At 38.0% G+C, this 24,580-nt stretch overlaps 1 long non-coding RNA gene across 1 annotated transcript; it reads left to right on the top strand.

The window, feature by feature from the left end:
• Window positions 1-4,661: 4,661 nt before the first annotated feature.
• Window positions 4,662-8,146, top strand: LOC150047454 (uncharacterized). The gene is made up of 3 exons (XR_016539400.1): window positions 4,662-4,965; window positions 7,601-7,779; window positions 7,886-8,146. It is a non-coding gene; the product is annotated as an uncharacterized LOC150047454 (long non-coding RNA).
• The last annotated feature ends 16,434 nt before the right edge of the window (window positions 8,147-24,580 follow it).

Here is a 24,580-nt window from a genome sequence, read left to right as displayed (position 1 = left end):
TCCTGGCTATTCCAGTTCTTATAAATAAAGTTGGAAAAAAAATCCCCACCAAAATTCTATGTTTGAATTTCTTTTTAAAACCAACTTTCAGGCCTGGGAATTTGGCCTAATGGCAGAGTTTTTGCCTAGCATGCACAAGTACCCGGGTTGAATTCCTTGGTACATTCATTAAAAAAAAAAAAAAAAGCCAGCAATGATGCTGTGGCTCAAGTGATAGAGCTCTAGCCTTAACAAAGCCCAAGGACAGTGCTAGAGTCCTGAGTTCAAGCTCCAGGACTGGCACAAAAAAAAAAAAACTTTTAGATTTTTCATTGAAGTCCTTTTCTTCCTGAGGGGTGGCACAAGACACTACCGCTGAGGAAGTAGACAGTGCCCTGGGCTTTCTGCAACAAAAAGAATGATCCAGAATGACAGCAGATACTATTGCTGTTTCTTCTCCTTCCATTCTGCCAGACACTGGGCTCTGGCTTGCAAAGCAGGAGAAGAAGAGAGGTTGGATTCTACTGTAATAGTATAGGACAGGATCTGTGATCCCCCGACTGTCAGTTTGAATAGGTCTTACATTATATGGAATTTTTTTGAGAACATTATGAAAAGGAACATAGCACCCTAAGAGCAAAAGAAAATACATCACAGAAACAATGAAAGCCAAAGAATGCTCATTCCCAGAGAAGTCAAATGATGTTTAATGTGCTCTCCATCACTTACAATGCATAATGATTCTTACTATTTGAGATGCTTGGGTTCCAGAAGGGAAGACCACCACAGTCACTGAATTAGTAAATGCCCAGCCGTTGCTTCTAGAAGATACTCATGGTTAAGCGTCCTGTGACCCTCTGACCACAATATTGCCTCCATGTCAGATATCATTCCAATTACTTTTGTTCACTAATCAAGCCAGTCCCATCCACACTGAAAACTGCCCTCCCACACAATTCCCCCCTCCAGCCTTGTGTGGGCGTTAAAAAAAAGAGAATTCTTTAGAGGCCTCTGGGTTTGTACAACCTCTGTGCTCAATGCATAACCTTTAAAAATGTGAAGCCAGCTCAGAAAGAGAAGGCTCGAATCATTTCTTTGCTCTGAAAGATTGATGCTAATGTCTTTCACCCTTACCACAAGGCTGTTCAATATGCTTTTAGAATCCAATTTCATCTCACAAATCCCTAAATTTAGCCATTCCCCATCATCCGTCATGCACTATTGATGTTACCTTCTCATTTTCCAGTGCCATGCTTCTAATTGCTGTTTACGTTGAGATTAACATCTACTAGCAACATCCACAGTTTTCTTGATGGCAAACGTGAAAGGAAACACATAATTCACTAAAAGAAAAAGGATTCTAAAGCAGAACTTCTGCCTTCCAGCTCACCTGGAACTCACATCTATGAACCAGCAATTTGGATGTCGCTCTCTGGAAAAAAAGATGAGAAGAATTTCTAATCATCTTCTTGATGATCCTTCCCTAACACATTGCTGGGTGATTGCTAATTTTAGGTCCTTAATGCTTTTATGTCTTTTGCTGGAGGTGTGAGAACTTCACTGAAGAAGTGCCACAGCAGCTAAGTGAATGAACTTGGAAATAGTTGAACTTCAGTTCTTAGATTTACTCTGTATGCCTCATACCCTTGGACGAGGGTGTACACTTACTTGTTTTAAGCCATCTTAGTTAAATAGGGTCTTAAAGAAATACATAGTATTCACAGAATTGGTGAGCAGTTCAAATGGTCATTCAATAAGCCTTTAAATGTATTAGCTATTGTCACTGCATTTATTACATCCGGGGGAACTAAATATGATGTTCTCCATACTCAAATCTTCCCCCCAAAACTGAGGGAAATGTCAAAATTGTATTACACAAATCTAGGTAGAGTACCAAGTTCCAATTCCACAGACAATTTCTATGAGGAAACAAGACACTGGTACAATACTTCCACAATCACCTTCAGAGCCATCACCTCTGAACATTCTGAGAAGAAATCTTACAATGCTTTCCATTTCAGTCCCTCTTCAAGGTCTTCACAGCCCTTAACACAGCCCTTATTTGCCCTTACTCTGTGAATAGGCCTTGTTGCTTCTGTCACAATTCAACTCTCTCAAAGCTTCAAACACCCTAAAATTTCTCCTACATGCACTAATTGCTACTGAGAACCAAAAGGCCACTAAATCGCTTTTAATTTGATGGAAGGAACAGGATAAATTGGAATTGATATAATGATAAACAGATAAAAAAGAAAATTATTCTATCTTAGCTATCCTATATCCTTATAATGATCCATATTTTTGTTTTATATAAATGTATTTCATCTCATTTATGCACATCACATAGACAAATGAGAGTTCCCTAGCTGATAAGTTCTCACTGTAACTGCTACATTCAGCTAGAATCACCCACCTATCTACCTTGCCTATGTCAAAATAATACAAAAGAGACTTCTTATGTAACTACAACTTTGTTCTAATTATAATTAACCTATTATTGACCCCAGAGCATTTCAATTAGAGTTTAGTAATAACAGTTTTGTGGTAGTTGATGGCCTAGTCATTCTTTCTAGAAATATTTATTCAAAAGCACTTACATGCTATTCAGTATCACACTAGCATTTAGCTAGCTTCTGTAGGAGTTACTGAAGAAACATCATAAACCAGAGAAATTCTTAACTGTATAGCAACTGAGTTTGTTCATAAAAGGTAGAGAAGACCATGCACCACTCATGACTACAAAAGTTTTTTTAAAAAAAATAAGTGAAGAGATTTGCAGTTTAACCCAAGACTGGAATGATGCATAAGATTTCAAATAAGAAAGGAAAATCTGCTGGGCTGTGGTGGCTCATACTTGTAATCCTAGCTACTCAGGAGACAGATCTGAGGATCACAATTTGAATCCTGCCTGGGCAGAAAAGTCTCAGTGAGACTCTTCTCTCTCATAAACTACTCAATAAGTCAGAACTGGTGCTGTGGCTCAAGTGATAGAGTGCTAACCTTAAACAAATAGCTCATGGACAGCTCCCAGGCCACAGGATGGGGGTGGGAGGTGGGGGGGTGAGAGAAAGAGAGAGAGAGAGAGGAGAGAGAGAAGGGGCGGGGAGAAGAGAGGGAGATCGGAGGGGAGAACAGGAGAGGAAGGAAGGGAGAGAAATGGAGGGAGGGATGGAGGGAGAGGAAGAGGAAGAGGGAGGGAGGGAGCGAGAGAGGAAGAGAGAGAGAAGAAAGAGATAAAGACAAAGGAGAGAAAATATACAAGAAAATGAATGTCCTAAAAATATTCTTTAGTTAAACTCTGCCAAGAAATTATCTTATCCCACTTGGAGATGGAAAATTCTATTCTTACAGGAAAAAACTTAGCCAAAAATTGCACTATTCTTTCATATGTATTTTGCCTGTATATTGTCATTTGACTTCTGAGACAATGTGTAACTTAAGAAAAGCATGAATTTTTAACTTCTACAAATTAATGACATACAATTAATCTCTTAAATGTGGAAAAAAGTCTTCTCCCAGTGAATGGATGACACTGAGTGACATTTGAGTTCAGAGACACACTATTGAGACACTTATTTCTGCATCTCGAAATCCATTACTACATCTGAATCCACATTTTAAAAATGTAGTTTTTCAGCAATTTGCATTATACTAATAAGCAAGCCTTGTTTATTGGATGAGAGTAGACATATTCCTGTGTATTACAACTTGAGTTCTTCATTAACAAGTTGCTCAGTCATTGTAAAATATTGTCCTTAAGTTTTCTAAGTACTGGGGTTTTCTGATATCTAAGAAGACGAAAATATATCAGGATGGGGGATGGGAAGCATGGCCTCGTGGTAGAGTACTTACTTAACATGCACGAAGCCCTGGGTTTGATTCCACAGAAAAATGGTTCAAGTGGCAGAGTACTAGCCTGAGAAAGCCCAAGAATAGTGCCAAAGTCCTGAGTTCAAGACCCAGGACTGGCAAAAATTATGGATAGACATAGGTATAGATATAGATAAAGGTCAGCAGAGAAAAGGGGATAATTGTTTTCAGTCATCACAATTTTTTTCAATGATCACAAAAAAAGCCTTGGGTACCCATAAAGCTAAGAACGTATCGAAATGTAGTCCAAAAGTCTCCCTTGTAGGCCTCTACAGCCTTCCCAGATCTCAGGACAACTCGTCTTCCTAGGTTGTAAGTGAAATCATTATGGTTCACTTCATTTGAAACACTCAAGTTACATTAAAATGTAAACATTCACCTACTTCCTTCTTTCCTCCAGCCTTAAGCTCATAAAAGGAATATTCTTTGGGGGGTAAATAGTTATTCGTGAGTTCCTTGTAAAGGAAACATTACCTTATAATTATTGAGATTCACTCAAATGCAAGTGAAACTGTCTCCTAAGCTGACCATCCATTTGAATATAGACAAAGTCCATCTAGAGATGACCGGAGAACAGCTGTTCTAAGTGATTCCCAAGATATCCCTAGTGGAGACTCGGCAGTTGGCATGTAATTGTCTTTTGGTGTAATCGCCTTTTGCTCCCAGTACTCTGGACAGTGGATGACGAGAAGAAAACGCCTATGTTCTAGCATTCTAACACAGATTGTTGTGTAATCCATCAGATCTCTCTTTTACAGCAAGACTCTACTCATAACTTGATGACTCTGACTTCATCCCAGTGCTGAAGTAACTACAGAGCATAATAACACACTAGAGTCAAACCACACCTCCAGAACAAAGCATATGGGGAAAATGAATTACCATCCTGCATAAGCAAGCCTTTAAAACTTATTTCTCAATCATTATGTATATATTAAAATAAGTCTGGGTGAGCCCTATCCATATGAGAAAGTGGTTACCTGTGTCTCCCATCTAAAGGATCTGGGTGTTGTTTGTTTTGCTTTGGCAACAGTGTAAAAAAAAATCTCCAAGAAGTAGCCACTTTGGAAAAACAGGTAAAAACAGGTAAAGAAGGTGGCAAGCTGATCAGAAAAGGTAAGATCTCTCCTGCTTCTTTCTCCTCGCCTTCTATGTTCATTGCCAGGTTCTGTGCCTTTCCTGATCTCTGTTAATTTTGGAACAGTCCTTTGGGTTTGCACATGAAAAGATTTAGACCTCCAAAGTGACCAAACAGGACAGAAATTAGTCACAAAACAGAGCAAGACACCACCAAGAACCCTCATTCCTACTGTATTGTTTTCTGGTCTTTCCTCCATGCGTTAAGAGCTTCATGTTACTCATCTGTAATCTCTTTCTCTCCCAACTTCCTCTGTTCTCTTCTCCTGCCACATAAAGAAAATAGGAGCTGAATTTCACAACATTTATCTTGTGAAAGAAAATACTAGAAGATGTTTTCGTGGCTATTTGATTCTTCCTACAAATGAAAGGAATGCCTATTCTATTACATTGGCACTACTGTGAACTAGTTTCTGCTAAAATGTATTCAACCAAATTCTGCACCTCTATCAATCTCAGGATTAAATATTCCCTTCATAATTCAAAATCTTAGTCACTGAGAACTAGAGGATCCAGACTTCAAAGTGTTTGCTTTAAATACATATTTTTTCTTTCTTTGCCAGAAATAATTTTTTCTCAGGGGATGGGGTAAGGTCGGGAGAGATTGGGGAGAAAGACAAAAGGTGTGGCATCAACCAAGAAGCATTGTACTCATAAATTGACAGGTTGGATTGAAACCTCTTTGTACAACTTGAAAATAATAAATAAAAAAAAGTCAAAGAAATAACTTACCCTCACTATAAGAGTAAGTGATCATCGAAGCATGTCTAGAAATTGGGAAGGGGAAAATATAAAGGAAAAAATTTAATTTACTGTAATGTTATCATCCACAAATTAAAAACTAAAAACATTGGGACATGCGTTAATAATAGTTTAATGGATTTCCAGGATGACCCAGTATATCCCAACCCCTAGAATACATTATGTATCCTGTTGCCTACCCACTTTGGCAAAAGAGTATCTTGCTACACTGTTAAATATTCTTAAATAACCTGGTTTTCAAGAGCTACCTCAAAGCCCAATGAAGAGCTATAGTTTGTTTAATTAATACATAGTGTTACATATTTAGGAACTTTCCCTTGCTATTTTCTCTCGAGCAATTAGTGCATGGACAAGTCAGTAACCACTGGGGATAAGGAGTACAGAATCACCTTGATTTATTTATTTATTTTGTTATTCCCAAGACCATATATGTACTGATTAGAAGTAGGAATGCTTGGGCAGGCCCTGTAAAGGGAGCTGATGAATGGGCTGTCTGGATACTCTGGTTTTTGGCCTCGTGTCACTGAAATGTCACACTCCTCACTGAAGTCTCTTGATAAGACTGAAAGTGCTCAGCTACACTTACCAGTGTTTACCAGCATTTATGAAGGGCTCAGCTGAGCATTAACACGTGGGGAACTCTGTCCGTACAGGGGCTTCCACCATCAGCAGATCTGACTAGTGCTAAGGTCATGTACGCAAACAAAAGGTTCAGACCTTACGCATATAAAAGCCGATGTTGTAATGACACTACAGAAAACAAAAATATATTCTGAGGAACCAAAGAAATGAATATTACAATCTCCTGATGATAATGAAAACAATGTTTTGCATATATTATCTTAGTATCATTTGGGGTCAGTTATTCTTCAAGATGTTTTGAAGGAATATGAGATCTAGGATATTACCATAAGCCAACTAGGAATTTTTCAACATGAAAACAGAAAGAAACAAACAAAAATCTGTAATTTTCCTGGAAAACTCACCCTGGAGAAGAAATAAAACACTATAGGGGCCAGGAGTTTGGCCTACTGGTAGAGTGCTTGCCTAGCATGCACAAAGACACAGGTTCGATTCCTTGGTACCACATACTTAGAAACAGCCGGAAGTGGTACTGAGGCTCAAATGGTCGAGCTCTAATCTTGAGAAAAATCCAAGGACAGTGCTCAGACCCTGAGCTTAAGCCCAGGACTGGCAAAAAAATAAAATAAAATAACTAAAACACTATAATACCATATAATAATGCCATATTGAAAATGTAAAACTGTTAAGGAAAATAATATGACCATGGAAATCTTAATTACAAAAAAATTGTTCATAGAAATTTAAACTTTTAACATGTTTTAAAATCCTGCAAAAAAAAACCCAGAAAAAATAAAGTCAGTTTTCATAACATGACATGGACACAAAATATATTGGCAAAAAAATTAAGTGATTTTCCTCAGGAACCATCAAAAGCCATGTTAGCTTCCAAATATTTATCAGAGGTCAAAGCTAAAGTGAAGCATGGTGAATGTGTTTAGTAAGTAGATTTTGTGGACATTAAGGGAGAAATACAAATTTTCTTTGTATTATGAGAATAGACTCTTTTGATGTTTAGTCCATTTTTAACAGGAAAATCAAAACTAACATGTTAGTACACTACTTATTCACATCCACTATGTGCTGGAAATGGAAATGAGAGGGAATTTCCAGATAATGTAATATTCTGAGAAATTCCTAAACGTACCAAGAAGAAACCGTAAACCAAATGATATAGAGCTGACAGAGCTTGGATGACAATGGTTTTAATAATTATGTGAATGTGCTTGAAGAGACAATTGTCTTGAAGAAGTCATGTGATTTCTCATAGGATAACTATTCTTTGCATGACCAGAAGAACATGGTGGCCTGAGTACACTTTTGTTGTACATAAAATGAAAAAAAATACAGCAACAGAGGTGGAAAGTAGTGAAGAGTATGATAACTGTACCAGAAGTGAGAAGGGAATGGAGCTACATATCCAGTTAGAACACAGTTGAGGGAGGCTGGGTAAGTAGAATAATTGTTTTCCCAAAGGTATTTATGTACTGACTAGCAGAAGTTTGTAGACTAACCATCTGGCCTTAAAACTGCACTGTTATATTGCACTCCTCAGGTGGACGTAGTGTAATCACAAAGATTCTTTCAAGGGAATGGGGCAGACGTGGATGTGTGAGTGATGTAATCTAAGAAGGCCTTGAGCCACCTTTGCTGGAGTTGAAGATGATGGAAGGGACATCAAGTCAAGAAATGCAGATCTGTAGAATGTGGAAACGGCGAGGAAATGTATCCTCCCAACAAGCCTACAGAAGGAAGCACAGTACTGCCAGTGCCTTGATTTTAGTCCCAGGAGATGTGAGTCAGACATCTGACCTTCAGAACTGTAAGCTAATAGTTCTTTTTTTTTATCTTAAGCTACTCAATTTGTAGTGACTTGTTTTGGCAGTCTGTAGAAGAACTTCTTAAGAAAGTAGCATAGAAATAGATAAAGGAAACAAAAACAGATTCTTTCCAAAGCTTCTGATTGAAAGGGTCAAAGTCCACCACTGGGGCAGGGAGAGAAGTCTAAAGAAAAACAAGGATCACACCTCATCCTTGGCATCGGTAGCGTTCAATACAGGTGTAGGCGGAAAGGCATAATGGTTCCTAAGGGTGCATGGAATAGAGCCTGAGGTAAGTGGCAATTACTCTGGTTTTAAAGAAGGAGATAAAGCTCAGAGAAATGCCATCGTCAGCTGCAACAGCCCCACAGAAAGATGGCTACAGAAAGATCTCCAAAAGCAAAGAAGCCTAGATGACTCCCAAACTTCTGTTCCCTTTCCTGCCCTTCTGTGGCAGCCCAGCTACCAAGCAAGTCCTGTAAGCCTATATCACCAAGCATATTCCTGTTCTAAGAAGGCTACAAATATGCAGAATGAAGAGGAGAAGAGGGAAGGGGAGAGGAACGGAGAAGGGGAGGAAGGGGAGGGAAGAGGGGAAGAGATGCCTATGAAATTCTACTATAACATGGATGAAATTGAAGATCATTATGTTAAGTGGAATAAACCAGTTACACAGACAAGTATCACATGCTCTCACTCAGATTCAGACTCGGAAAAGTCAGTCTCATCGATGTTGCTCATAGCTTGGTGATTCCTAAAGTTGGAGAGCAGAGCAGGAAAAGTTGGGGGGGGGTGTGAGTAACCATACATCTAAGAGATGGGGGATGTTTGTAGCTTTCTTCGTCATTAAGGTGAGCTGGCCTTCTGACAAGGCTTCCCAAAATCTCATGGTCCGTGGACTTCGCCTTCTCTGAACACTGCACTTACTTTCTCTGAAAATTACCTTGACTGGAAAATAGAATAGAAAAGTAGGAGGAATGTCTGTCATATTTTAAAGGACTAATACAGTTTATTACCAGTATATGCTCAGCAAATGTATAAACTTATATATGCTACTACTAATAAAGTAGGTTTAATAACATTGGGCCCCAGGAGTTTCAACTTACGTGGCAACTGCACAGCAATCTTAGAATCCACAGATTGTTTTCACAAACTGCACATTTGAGTGACATTTACTCTTGCTGGAAATACTTAGCTTAGGAATCTATACTCTGTTGCTGCAAAATTCCTGGTGTTCTAGAAAGGATGGGGTAGGGGGATCTCAGGAACTATGTCTGTTTCCAACACAAGATATATGCACATTGTCCACTCCATCTAATCGCCTTATTAAAGAGGAAACTAGTGGAGATGAGAATCTGACTTCTTCATCTCTGTCCATGCATTCTCACTGTCTTTCAAACCTCATAATTACCATCCCTTTTTCAGCATGTTAGAAAAAAACATAGGACTGATAAATAATGTGGTAATTGCATTATGGACAAATGGACAAAACATAGAAATAAAGCAACAAAAGTGACAAACATACATATATATATTATACACACACACACACACACAAGAATATCATGTCTGAATAACAATCAGAAACTAGAAATGTTCTTAAATCTGAACAACACTGGGTTTTCTTAATACCACTTATCAGAACTACAGTTGGCTCTCTTTATTCCAAAATCACCGGTTTCAGAGGATCTGTGGATTCCAGGCGACACTGAGGGTTATGCAGAGGAAAAGTGAGCACTGAATGTATCTGGCCAGTCATTCTGACTTCGGTTTGGCTGGGCCAAGAACTATCAACAAAGTCTATGAAGAGCCCCACCCGTGTTTCCAATGGGATCTGGCTGGAGTTTAGGCTGTCAGACATATTGGGAGACTTCCAGGTGGTTATAAGGAATCATTTGTTGAAAGACAGTGTTCCTGGCATTTATGGTGCCCCAAAGTCAGAGTTCCCAGGACATTTCCTTATTAGGAATTAATCAAAATCCTGAGCTATACAGAGACCCAAAGTGCCCTCCAAAAAAGCACTTCTGCTGCTATTTTAAGACAACAAGACACTGATTGAAGATGACATATGCAGTGATTTCAATACAATTTGTTTTCCAACTCTGCAGCGATAGATAAAGTATATGTTAATAGCATTAGAAGAAGCCAGGCGCCTGCAGTTAATACCTAGAATCCTACCTTCTGAGAGGCTGAGAACTGGGAGTTGTGGATTGAAGCCTGCCTGGGCAGAAATGTCCATGAGATTCTTATCTCCAGTTAATCAGCAAAATGCTGAAAGGGGAAGGAAGTATGACTCAAATGGTAGAGCACCAGCCTTGAGAAAAACTTAAGGGAGAGCATGAAGTCCTGAGTTCAAGTTCCAGTACTGGAACACAGGGAAAAATAAAATGCATTTACTCTTAATACTGGAAAGTTATTGCATTAGATTAAGTCATTAATTGTAGATTCCACTATGATTATGTTGGCAAAAACTAACCAACCAAACAACAACAAAATTCATGTGCCAAAGCAATGAACCTCTACCTTCAAGGAAGAAATAGTGAATGACAGGCTTAAATGACATGTCCTTTGACATACCAAACATATACAAATCCCCAATTCTTCAAGCTATGGCTTTGGTGTTGGGGAAGCCCAGATGCTGGATCCTCCAATGCATTTCAGCAAAGTCACTTAGGACAATTGTGTAATTTCTCTAGACTTTGTTTTCCCCATCTGCTAAGTGATCATATTAGTGCTTACATCAAAATTTGTCATGAGTAGACTCATTCTGCATTGACAAAGCAATGCCCAGCAAATGCATTTCAGCAAAGTCACTTAGGACAATTGTATAATTTCTCTAGACTTTGTTTTCCCCATCTGCTAAGTGATCATATTAGTGCTTACATCAAAATTTGTCATGAGTAGACTCATTCTGCATTGACAAAGCAATGCCCAGCAAATGTTATTTAGTATTATTAAGAGTAGATTACTGACACAGGGTTTAAAACATTTAAGATAGACATGAGTTGCACATCTCTGTTAGGCTGAGAATCAACACAGGGAAAGTCAACACCTGTCAGTTGAAACTTGCTCTTGTCATTAGCCAGAGCATTTCCAGAATTCCAGAAATGCTTTCACATTCTATCACGTATCGTTAAGCACAAACTAATGCAAATAAACAGCAAAGAATGCCATACAAGAAATGTAGGCACACTGGACAAAGACCATAAACCAATACAACCATCTTGTCAGGCCACAAGCACTCTCTTGCTCTACAATAAAAAGAGGAGGTTACAAGTATATCTCTAGGGGTGATTCAGGCTGGGCTACTGGATACTTTTTTGTCAGTTGTGGGGCTTGAAATCTGGGCCTGAATGCTGTCCCTTTAATCAGTTTTCTGACAGTTTATTGTAAGACAAATGGTAGGCCATGACAGAGGAAGGGACAGACTGCTTGAAAAAGGATTTACACGAAATGATTTTGTTTTTTCGATTTTTTCCTATGTTGTCACTTGTGATAATAAGGAAAATGCAGAACATATTTAAAGTGGACAAATAGCCTGTACGTTTTCTTAATCTGCTCATTCAAAAGTTGACATTATTGGTGTGGTGGCATCAACAAGAATGTGTTCAAGACTAGATGATTGCTATAAAGAAATCAGGCTGGAACAAAGAGCCTTCCGGCTGGGATATCTCTATAGACACTCTCTGGAATGCTAGTAGTTCAGAGAGGATGAGCTCAGTTGGAAGGAGAAGGCTGAATACCATTTCTCGGCAAGTTTGTAAACAAAAGAAAATCGAAATGGTTTAGAAAGGAAATGGCACCAGCCATCTGAAACCGTTACTGATATAAAGTAAGTGTAGAAGCAGAAAACCATGTGAATCATGCCAATCACTTCTCAATAACAGCTTTGTCCAAAAGCATTCCTCCAAAGCTATTAGTAAGAAATTAATTATTCATATAGCAATATAGTTAACAGTAATTAATTTCTCTTGCTCTTATCTGTGATGTAGTCACTGGCAAGATTATAGACATGGAACCCTAGGAAAAGGGAATGGAGTAAGTACCCAGCCAGTCAGGTTTTCAGATTTCTACAAGATCAGTGTGACTTATAACCTTAAGCAGAATGACACTATCCAACTTAAATCAAATTGCCAAATGCCATCAACTCTGATATTTTGTAAAGAAATATTAATACTTCATAATGTTGGGAAAGGGCTAGCACAGAAAAGAAAGAAATTGATAGACAGACAAAAATGAAGAGCAAGGAGTGAGCTAATTAAAGGAGACTTTTCCCAGGCTTTCAGAAAATCCTCTCTGAGTAGCTGACATTATATATACTTCAGCTAACAACAAAAAAAACCTGTTGTGACCTTTCCTAAATTTTAAAGGAAAAATTTTGAAAGGTGAGTGAATTTTCATATCAAGAAGGAAAATTTTAAAAATATTACCATCTTCTAGCTTTCTCTTCCAAGGAGAGGATACAGAAAATCTCAATTCAATAACTGAAATTTTCTTGATACACCAAGCCCAGATTTTCGATGCACAGACTTGGAGTGTGTTATCTGGTACTAATTTCGGCAAGCTGAACTTAATTTTCTACTTTGGGAGGCAACGCATGATAGTCATTGTTTTAACATTATTCCACTTAGGCCTCAAAAATTTCCCTAAAAGAAACCTTCTGGGGAATTAGATGCCCCACATTATGCTAAAGTTCTAGCAAGAGGGAGGTTAGACTTGGTGACCAGTGGAGTCTCTTACTCGTCTCCAACAATTGCTTTGGTCAACATTTTTCTTTTTTTTTTTTTAAACACTTATTGTTTTCTTATTTATGTGATTTTTAAATTAAAAAAAATAGTCTTTAAGTAGTTGTACTTAAGGGGTTTCCATTGAACATGTCAGTTTATGAGAACAATGCATGTTGATCAATGTCACCCTTCCATTGTCTCCAGACTCACCATCATGAACATATGAAAAACACAGAAAATCTGCTCAGAAGCAGAACCAAGAAAGTCACATAGGTGCCATCTGGCAAACCTAGAATCTGAAAACAGGGCGGGAATTGCCCTAGGCATATCTTGAATAGACTAGGAAAGCAAGGAAAATGTTAGCAAGCACGGTAAAAGACCTGAAAAAGAGCCCAGAGATGAATGTCTGCAATGGATTCCTCCACTGATACAATTTGGCTTTGACTTTACATTTCATTTTTGTCTTTCTACAAAATGACGGAATTGGGTTTAATTTTGGAATGCCAGTTAAAATACCTACAAGGATCCAACCAGCAGTCTATTAGAGAGATCCAGACTCAGTGACAAGGGATCCAGTGAGGAGAAAACTGCATGCTACTAGAGAGAGACCTAATGGCATAGAGCAATGCAGGGCATGAGCTGCCAAACTTAAAACTTCTTCAGGAGACACTAGAAACCAAGAATGTTATGAAGAAATCTAAGTATACAAACCTAACTTAATTTTTTAAACATATTCTTGTCCAAACCAAAAATATTTCATGGTATAATATGGCCTAAGATTGCCATTTGTCTCCTAGCCAGTCAGATAACTATCTCTAAATCATTCTTGAGGCCCTTTCATCTTTGAAGATAAACTTAAGCTAATTGCCTGATAAAACGGGGTTTTGTTCCCTCTGACTATACCTCTTTCTTTTGTCTCAATTTTCAGAGGGTTTGAGGATGAACTTCCATATGCTTTCCTTTCTGAAGACTTGGCTTCCTCCTCCTTCCCCTAAAATAAAAGTTATGGAACTGTGTTCCTTCAGTGCTAGACCACAAAGTCAAAAGGCCGTGCTTTGCTCTCATTCTGCACCACTTTGTTACAACTGGAACTGTTAAGAGCACCACTTTGGAAAGCCAGTCCCCAGTTTTCCACATGTTTCTAATCCCTTTGTCCTAGATTCTTTTGCTGCCTCCTCTTTTCTTTCCACTTCCTAAATGTGGGTGTTCTCTCTGACACAGCTTCCAACCCTGGGCTATTCTCTGAGATCGCATCTATAACTGGGATCAAGCATCACTCAATCAAACATCATTAGATTTCATGTGCACACACAAATAAATGTCTCCCAATCTGCTTCCTGAGCTCCCACTCTGCATGCCTAATGGCCACTTGAATGCCGTTGCCCATTCTGCAGGGTGGACGTGCTCTACATTTGTTTATCCATTTCCCCCAAATTTCTCTCTCAGGTTCCTCTTGCTGCTAAAAACTGTTAGTTTTCCTGCTGAATAACCAATCGCATATGTCTTGCTTGACAGATCTCTTGATGTTAGTTTCCTGTCGACAGCATATAGTTGGGTCTTACATTGTTTTTAATACAACAGTCTCTGCTTTTGTATTATCTTTTGGTATTTTAATTACTGCTAGAATCTAAAGCTTACTTTTTTTTCTCTTTCTTTTTCTTTTTTTGGTCAGTCATGGAGCTTGAACTCTTGAGCTCTGGGGCTGTCCCTGAGTTCTTCAGCTCAAGGTTAATGCTCTACCACTTGGAGCCACGGCTCCACTTCTGGTTTTCTGATGATTAATTGATAATAAGCCCGGGACTTTTTAGTGCCCAGGCTGGCTTTGGACCATGATCTTCAGATCTCAGTCTCCTTAGTAACTGCGATTACAAGTGTGAGCCACGGAGCCCGGCTGCTTATGTTGAACTCTTATCCCACCAAAGGTTCAGATTCTAGAGTATGATCAGGTCTTGAGGGCTTAGCATCAAAAAAGGAGGCCTGAAGGCACTCCTTCCCTACCTCTACTCTGTCTTCACGTACAGCAAGAAGGTGGTGTGTATAAGGAACAGACCCTCACCAGCCTTCAAACCTGCTGGCAGATTGATCTCCAACTCTCCAGAATCCAGAGCTGTGAAACATAAATATCTGTTGTTTGTGAGTCATCCAAATTAGGGTATTTTGTTCTAGCAGGATGCATAGACAAAAACAGAATAGGAACTCATTTATTTCAGACCACCATGCTGGCCCAACAGAGTCTTGAACACTGAGTGACCAGTTTTGCTGATTTTGTTTTGACCTCACCTGTTTGTATGGCCTCTTCACCTCAGTAGTCCATGCAAGTCTTAGGCAGGGGCTGGCCACGCTTTGCAGTGTAGGTTTCTTTCCAACATCATCTTTCTAATACAGACTGAAGAACAGTTATGATTTTGAAGTGTATGTGACTTTTTCTCCTTGTTTAAGTTGGTGACAGTGACATATCCTCCAGCTTTCCACGCTGGATGGAGGTGCATATGGAAACTGCAAATGTACTTTTATTTTTTAATAAACATCTGACACTTTTTTTTATTCCTCGGGCTCTAGAGACCTACGCAGGTAACTTTATAAATGTGTTTAACAATTCTCTTGCATGCCAGTCATCTTTTCACAGGAAACATGGCTCTTGTCATGGTATTCAAGAACAGATTCTTATACCTCAGGAGCTTTTAAATGAGACTTTTAATGAGCTTTTAAAGAGACTTCGAAGACATATTTCTTAGCTGTCAGAATGGTTATCAATGAGAAATATAAAATATAGATTCTTCTCAGCTTATGATGGGACTTTTGTCCTGTGAAGCTCATCCTAAGTTAGAAATTCAGATGTTGAAAATATGAATACATCCCACTTATCGAACACGCCAGCTTATCTCAGCCTCCCTTATAGAGACTCATGATACTTATATCAGCCTACAGTGGGCAAGATTATCCAACACAGAGCCCATAACAAAGTTGAAGATACCATGTCAATTATTGAATATCTATATAAAAAGGCTGGTAACACTATAAAATATGGCAAGATATGACAAAAATTCAAAACTCCTAATACAAGCTATGAGTTCAGTTGAACGTGTATCACTTTTGTATTACTGTAAAGATGAAAAAACAAACATTAAGTCAGGGACTAGATCCTGCCATTGAAGTCTTTAAAGGTAACCTACAGTTCTACAAGTCTTATCATCACACTAGCTAATAAATCAGAGTTTCAATAGAATATTAAGTGAAATACAGTTTGTCCTTGAAACTAAACAAACATCAGGTATTCAATTGTAATTCTGGAGGAATTTCAATGTAAGTTACTATTATTGATAAAAATTATCCCATAATATGGAGTCAGTGGGTTCACAATAGCATAATTTCAAGTTAGATTTCTTAAGTTGTTACCTTTGAAAGCAGGACAACATTGAATTGTTTTAGGCTCTTCCAAATGCAAAGGTAGAAGCTATTTGTAATAGCTTTTTTTTCTCCATGCACTCCAATAGATCTATAGATAAAGTAACAGACACTTTTTAGTCACATTGTAGTTTTATATTCAGTCAATAGGATTATACCTGAGAGCCAACTAGAAGCCATTTTATAGAAGTAGAAGCCTGAAAAGGAAGAATCTACACCTTCAGAGAAATGACTATCGCTGAAGCAGATATGAAGGTCAGACAATGTGATCATTTCTAATCTAGTGATAACAATAGAAACACAGGTTCCTATGAGACCAGAGTGATAGAATAACAAATCTATAGAGGAATACGAATACTTAACTCCAGATAGCTCAGCAAGACAAGTGTTTCATGCCTGGTGTAGCTTGAGAGAGGAGATGGGATGTACTTTCCTATCATAGAAATACAGAATGACATTAGTGTTGACCAAATAGCTATGGTCAAAGAGTGATGAAGAAATTTTCATTGAGGAACAGGAAACAGAAGCCCAGATGAAAACACAATATACAGGTATATCAATCCAGAAACATTATTCAGATGAATCATGAACAAAACCTTTGCTTCCAATCAGGGACAGTGACGTTTAAATGCAGGAGAGTAAAAATAATCATAAGGGATTATGAGAAGTCATGATATAAATCCCAGACTTACTGAGAACACTAAACAAATCCAAAAAGTCCTTTGACTTGAAAGGAGCTGTAAATCATGAGAGTGACTAAAATTTGGAAACCCCTGAGAAAAACAGAATTAAAAAAAAATCATCTAACTGAAGCATGCTCTGCTGGGAAGTACCACAAAGGAAACAGGGGATTTGTATTTTTATGAGCCAAGCCAAATTAGCTCTGCTACCCACCCAATAGTCAACAAGTTAATTCTTTAGAGGCCACAAGAAAGCACAAACCATATAAACCAGAAAAGCCTTTTTACCTTAAATGTAAAATAAAATTTTCAACGTTCTTTGGGATAGATTCCAGATATATCAAATCTTCATTTTTTAAATTAGTTCATGTGTGTGTATATGTGCCAGTACTGAGACATGAACTCGGGTTGCTGTGCTCTTAATTAGCATTTTCATGCAAGGTTGGTACTCTACCAATTAAGCCACACCTCTACATCCAACTTTTTGCTGGCTAACAAGAGATAAGGACTTTTTTGCCCTGGCTGGCTTTTATCTCAATCCTTAGATCTAAGCTTCCTGAATGAGTAACTATGATTAGAAGTGTGAGACACCTGTCAAAATGTTTAGTATTTTGCCACGATCTTTAAGTTTTGGTAAACAAATAGGTGGCTCAGTGAAACTCTTATCCCCCAATTAACCACCAGAAAACTAAAAGTGGCACTGTAGCTCAAAGTCGTAGAGCACTAGCCTTGAGCTTAAGGGCTCAGGGACAGTGCCGAGGCCCAGAGTTCAAGCCCCACAACTGACAATAAATAAATAAATAAATAAGACTTCTGTGCATAATTTCCCCTCCAAGAAAAATACCTGTAATGGAAAATCCCCAAAAGCAAACAGCTCTAATAAAACTCAGCCCATAGAAGACACAATAGATACGTCTGGTAAAAGTCCCATTATATGGTCTCTCTGTCCAAAAAGTAGGCATCCTGTTATTTTCTTCAGCGTGATCTTCATCACACAGGGAAGACCCTCTCATTGTCATGAAATGTAAGAACATCAAGAGCCAAAGGCATTTTCCAGAATTGTGTTCCATCACACCAAGTTAACTGCAAATCGAGTAGTGTCAGGTTCACGTCAAAGGCTAGGATGTCAAGCTGGCAGCTCGGTTGAGAACAACCCAGGCCTCATCCATTAGCAAGACACTGAGCATCTCTGCCAAGTACCTTGTAGGTATTTGGGATACATCAATAAACACAAATCATCAGGCCTACTTTTTTTGATTCAGATAAATTTTATTTTGAATTCAGAAACAGGACTCTCAAGCACATGTTTGATTGAATTGCTCATTTTTCTATGTGAACACTTAAATGTAGAATTACTTTGCACCCACAATGACACTCAATAAGTCACTCTTCACCAATGTGTGAACATTGTTTAGTGAAACAAAGCATTTAGAATATTTCTTGTTGAGTCAGAATGATTTCATAAATCATATTTTAATGATGTTAGAATACACTTACTTAAAGCTAAAAGTGTAGAAATCCAGAAGGCTCTGGACTCCAAGTAAAATGCCAGTGATAACCATTAGTGGTTCTTGCATTTAGAGAGAAAGGGAGAGAGGGAGAGAGAGAGAGAGAGAGAGAGAGAGGGAGAGAGGGAGAGAGGGAGAGAGGGAGAGAGAGAGAGAGAGAGAGAGAGAGAGAGAGAGAGAGAGAGAGAGAGAGAGAGAGAGAGAGAGAGAGAGAGGGAGGGAGAGAATGATGCCAACTTTTGGTGTTGTATTCTACAGTTTTTAAAAAAAATCCTGTAAAGCTCATACTCAACTACAAATTGAAAAGAATTGAAGGAGAAAAAGAGGAGGAGGAAAAAGAAGAAAAATCATATATTGAGAAGTTACATTATGTCCTCTTTGTTTTCTTAGAGGTTTATTTTTATTCATAAATGATAAGATCAATTACTATCCTTGATGTGCTTTATAAACTGTTTAAACTTAAAGGTTAGTCTTATAGAAATATCAAGCAACAAAGATCTAGGAAGAAAGAACCTTCAATTTTGTTTTTGCCAGTCCTGGGGCTTGAACTCAGGGCCTGAGCACTGTCCTTGGGCTTTCTCAAGGCTAGTGGTCTGTCACTTGAGCCTCAGCACCACTTCTGGCTTTTTCTTTGTATGTGGTATCGAGGAATTTAACCCAGGTCTTTATGCATGCTAGGCAAGCACTCTTTTACTTGGCCAAACTCCCAGCCCAAGACATTCTTGAGATATCAGAAACACCTTGCTCCATTAAAGGAGTACAATATTGTATATGCATAAGAAAATATCAGCTTTCAACTGGAGGCATCTTGTTCTGCAATAACAAGATCTTATGATATTCTAACTATGGGAGAACAAAATTACAGAAGTGATTCTCCCGAATTAATATTTTGCATGCCTGCCAAAATTAACCTCCCAAAAAATCATTATTCAAATTCACTTCATAAAGTTGCCACAGGCACTTGAATCCTTGCCAAATGTTCCTTTCTATGACTTTCAAACCACCAAGAGTTTGTGGCACAATCTCTGGTAGGAACCAGCAGAAGAGGAGCAGGCTTTTGACAAATGAGATTGAATTGATTTAAGCCTTCGTGTTAAGAACAATTTCATCAGTCTAAAACATCCAGAGCAAGAACAATCGGATGAGGAAAAATATATAGAACCCAACAAACCAATACTTGGACAATCTCATCCCTAATCATAGGAAGATTAAATTTAGATAACTGTAGTTCATTTTATTTGTAAGTTTCATCGACCAAGGTAAGGAATTAAATTCCATATTCTGTGTAAAGAATTGAGTCTAACACAAATAAACTTTCACATATTGTAAATATTATATACTCTCTCTTTGGTTCTATCCTGAAATTCAAAATAAACTGAAGACTTTCTTTCCTTGGGATACAGCCAATCCAAGAAACAGAGTTTAGGGAAAGGACTGAAATCTCTTATTGACCCTTGGAATAGGATCCCTCCCACAAATCTATATCTGTGGGTCCTGTATTTCTCATGGACTGCACGACAGTGGTCAACCACTGAAACCGTTTTTCATGGCAAACTCACCACTTGCTCAACCATACTTGGATTTCAGCTCCAAGTGAAGTAACTGTTCTTTCTGCCAAACTTCCCATGCTTTGAAGACGATCCAAGAATTACTTCCAGGATAGGTGTAACACACAGATTTGTTTCCATTGAAAAGAGATCTATTCATTCTTACTAGTTTAGTTTACAGATAATTTTCCAAGGGTACTAAATATACAGAAATTTAATTGTTCTGCTTGATCAACAATAGCAATTTGGCTTGTATTAGGAATGCCCTTGCCTCTGTATCAAAGCATCTACAGAAAAACTTGCGCTAGCTAGCAGTAAAGAAAACCCAAACCACCATCCCTGAAGCACAGATTTCAAGAAAGAAAATAAACACTGATTTTAAAATGTGGGAAAGGGTGTGTTTCATTCTCTCACAGAACCCATTGTGTGCTTTGAATACTGTTCTATTTCATAGTTGGAACCACTGAAATCCACTCAAGAATTTTCCATTTCAAAATAAGAAATTCTGACCTGAGTTTTGTTAGGTGGCTGCCTTGAAGTAGCTGAATTATTCAAAATAGCCACTGCATTATCTTCCATGAAGTATGCATGTGTTTACAAGTTTGAATATATTTATTTATAAGTTAACGTTTTAAAAGTTTGTGTGTATATAATGCATCCATCTCTAAATATGTATGAGTGCACTTCACCATTCAATCCAGAAGTAGTGAGGACTGGAAAAGCCTATGAAATATTCTAGATATGGAAAACATATTCAAGTGTTAAATTTTTTTAAAAAAGAAATGAAGTCAATATCCTGATTCTTCCTTCTTCAATTCCTTCCATTTCTTTTTCCTTCCTTCCTTCCCGCCTTCCTTTTTCTTCTTTCTTTCCTTCTTAGAATTCAGGACCTCAGGCTCTCACTAAGTGTTCTTAGTTATGACTAATTCTATCTCATTTAAGACATATCTGTAGTCCATAATTTTAAAAAAATTGAGTGCATGTGCTGGTGCTGAGGCTTGAACTCAGTCTCTCCCGACCTCTTCATGCCAGTGTTCTACCACCTGAGCCATATCTCACTTTTGAGATTCTAATTCTTGACTTCATTTCAAGGGTCTTTTGGCTTTGCAATTAAAGGAACCTTCCAACATTAATTTCTTTATGAATCAGACCAGTCTAATATATGGAAGGTTATAGCTATGAAATAGGGAAGCGATCTTATGTTCCTTGCCAAGAACAATGTAGAATAATGTAGGCAAGTTCTCAGTTGCTGTGTTCAATTATTTAGGCTTCCTGGGTGTTATCTTTTGACTAGGAGGGTAAGCTTCCTGGGAAACATCTTTAGAAAAAGAAAAGGAAACCTGACCTCACAGTCAAAAGATTAGGAAGTATGAGAGTAGTCTGGGCAGGGAGAGCAGCCTTGCTGTGCATATTTCTTGCAAAGGGAAAAAAAAAATCACAGCAGATCTGGGTTGAGTAAGTAAATGTCCAAGAGGGTTTGGAGGTATCTGGTATCAGATTACTGGTTAATTTTATCTATGACCTTTGCACTGAAAAATATACTTTTCTCCAGAGCTGACAGATATTCCTGGAGGAGGGCAATCTTTGACTTCTTCCTGACATTTTCTGTTTTAACAAATGAGAGGAGAAGACCAATACAATGAAACATCTGGGTACCAATGTACAAAATAGTGACAACAGGGGATAAATCCAAGGGGTGAAAAATGAAAGGAACAAAGAAAGAACTCCACATAGTACATTAAAAACAACAACAACAAAGCCTCTTGTTTCTATATCTTGGAGTTAATTTCAATTAGCATTATTTTATATGGTCATATGGACTTAGTGACTGAGCTATTATGATCCTCTGCTAGGGCTATCCTATAATTTCTTCCTAATGAAAACTTTCACATTCCTTTCTTCTAACTTTTTGCAATGTATAGTAGTACATTATGGTAGGAGTTTCTCTTGAAATGGAAAACTTTCATAAATTCTGGTCTTATTTTTAAATTACCATAAGAAAATAATGGCCCAGAAGCATATCACCTAACTATGCTCCCCAACCCCTTTGACATGGAAGAAAAGGGAAATGCAAACTCTAGTGCATTCCCCTCAGTACTAAATACGAGCCTGGTTCTAGCCTGTGTCTCCCTGAATTAACCACTCCCAGGCCCCGGTGCCAATGTGGCTCCAAGGGATAAGGCTACGATATTTCTCACTCCATTTCGCCTCATTGTCACATCGGTCGAATGAAATTCCAATGGTCTAATCAGTTAAACTCCAGTTAGTTAAACTTAACTATTTCATTTTTCCCAAACTACACATTTCAACTTTACTCCTTGTTTCTAGCTCACCATTCATAGATATTCTTTATTTTCCCCTAGTTAAGAATACCCAGACTTGGGGCCGGGAGTTTGGCCTAGTGGTTAAAGTGCTTGCCTAGCATGCATGAGAACCCAGGTTCGATTCCTCGGTACCACATACATAGAAAAAAGCCAGAAACGGTGCTGAGGCTCAAGCGGAAGAGCTCTAGCCTTGAGAAAGTCCAAGGACAGTGCTCAGGCCCTGAGCTCAAGCCCAGGAATGGCAAAAAAAAAAAAAAAAAAAGAATATCCAGACTATTTAGTTACAACATTTGACACTTTGATAGAGCCCATGACTTGCAAGTTTTAAACTAAATTCCAACCTTTGAGAACTCACAAAAAAATATTATTTGGAAAAACTGTGATTTATTGGGGTCCAAAGGGAGGGTGAATCGTATGCTCTTCAGTTTTTAGAATCTATAGTCTCTTTTTCTTCTGTCTAGCAAAATACTTCCAAAATAGTGCTTCAATATCAACTTAAAAATAATCAGTCCACCCAGGAGTCACATGATAATATGGCCGGGAGGACGTTTTCTCATGTATATCCAGCTTTATGCTGTTAGCCTGCTTAACACAAAAGGGTTAGGAGACTGCAGTGGTCATAATGTTAATTAGCAAAGAGCTGGAAGAGAGAGTTTAAAATTCACCAGATAATAAAAACTGAACAGGACCCTAACAAATACTGGTTTCTAGACCCCCCCCAAATATGCATACAATATGTTTGAGGTATACACTATAAACAACATCTTTAGAGTCCATGAATGTGTTTGAAAATATTTCAGAATAATTTCACTTGATTCATAATAATGGTCCAATTACACTGAATAATTTTTATTCCATTCCAGCCTCTCTGAACTATTTTATTACTTTTGAAACATTCTCCGATGTATTACATCTTTCTTAATCCTTCATTGCTTTGCTCAAAGGTCTCAAAGGTCTCTGTTTTCACATTTCTGATCCTTTTCTGTATGAACAGAAATCATCTTTGGGCTCCCTGAGTTCCCAAAGCCTCTCCACACATACCACGCCCTACAGTAACTCATCACCCTGATATGTTACCTCTCGCCTTCTATATCAGACAGCACCTGTCTTTGAGTGCCTCTGCAGGCCCACAGGATTCCACAGAACTAAAATAACACAGTTAAAATAACGTAGGCTACCAAATGGGAAATTTAAGCATTTCTTCAATATTATAACTTTTACTCCTTCCCAGAGATCGGAGCCCAAAGTATATCTTTGTCCTTTCCAAACGTACACTTTCACCTGACATTTACCTCCCTACACATAAAGCTCAATCTGATATGATTGAGTAAATTTCTTTTTTTCCCTTACAGGTTGAAACTGTTCACAGAAATCAACAATGAAGAACAAATGAATGCAGATTCTATGGGCAAATGAAGCAAGGTCAAATGATGGGAGCTGCTGACGCTGCTTCCACTTTCTTCTGACAGCCCAGACAGGACGCTAATGTTCAATTAAACCATCAAAGGACAGATATAGTACTGAATAAATAATAAATACATAAGCATCATAACACTATGTTTTCCACATAAACAACAAATCCTTCCTATATTGTGATGGTTTTAGAATTTAAAAAGAACTCTATTCCTGACTCCTCTGGCCACCATTCATATTTGGAAAGAAGAAATCTTAAGTCTAAAAATAATCTCCTAATTTTCCCACATCATAAAGGCTATATATTGACTACATTAAAATGAAACAGTCCTGCATCCATAATTTACCAGAAATGAAAAAAAATATGTCTATTGTGGTGGTTACATTATTTGAAATAAGGAGACTCAAGCTTTTTCTATAACAATATTAATATTTTTAAAATATAGAATTATTCAATAATGAGCTCAGGTGATTATACCTAACATCCACTGTGTATCTTTTAATTCCTCTAAATGAGGACATACTAGATAAGCCAAAATCTCTTTAAATGTACATAATGAAATGATGCGACTGAATTGGCCTCTCTTAAATAACTTCCAGGTTAAAAAAAGGAAATTAGTAGATTCCATTAAATATACAAGTCAAATGTTGACCTGAAGCAAGGAAATTACCGATTAAGAACAATGCTTTTCATTGGCTAAGGATGGTCCTACACCCCTGTTGGGTGATAGGGAAGATCTAATAAAAACTGAATTCTAGGACCTGGACAATAATGACTTTAGAGAATTCCAACAACTAGGGTCTTTTGACTGTTAGTAGATGCCCA

This window comes from Megascapheus bottae, chromosome 23, assembly GCF_031878675.1.
Source record: "Megascapheus bottae isolate mThoBot1 chromosome 23, mThoBot2.hap1, whole genome shotgun sequence".
Classification (NCBI taxonomy): domain Eukaryota; kingdom Metazoa; phylum Chordata; class Mammalia; order Rodentia; family Geomyidae; genus Megascapheus; species Megascapheus bottae.
The sequence above is the reverse complement of the archived record's forward strand: the minus strand, read 5'-3'. Positions and strand labels throughout refer to the sequence as shown.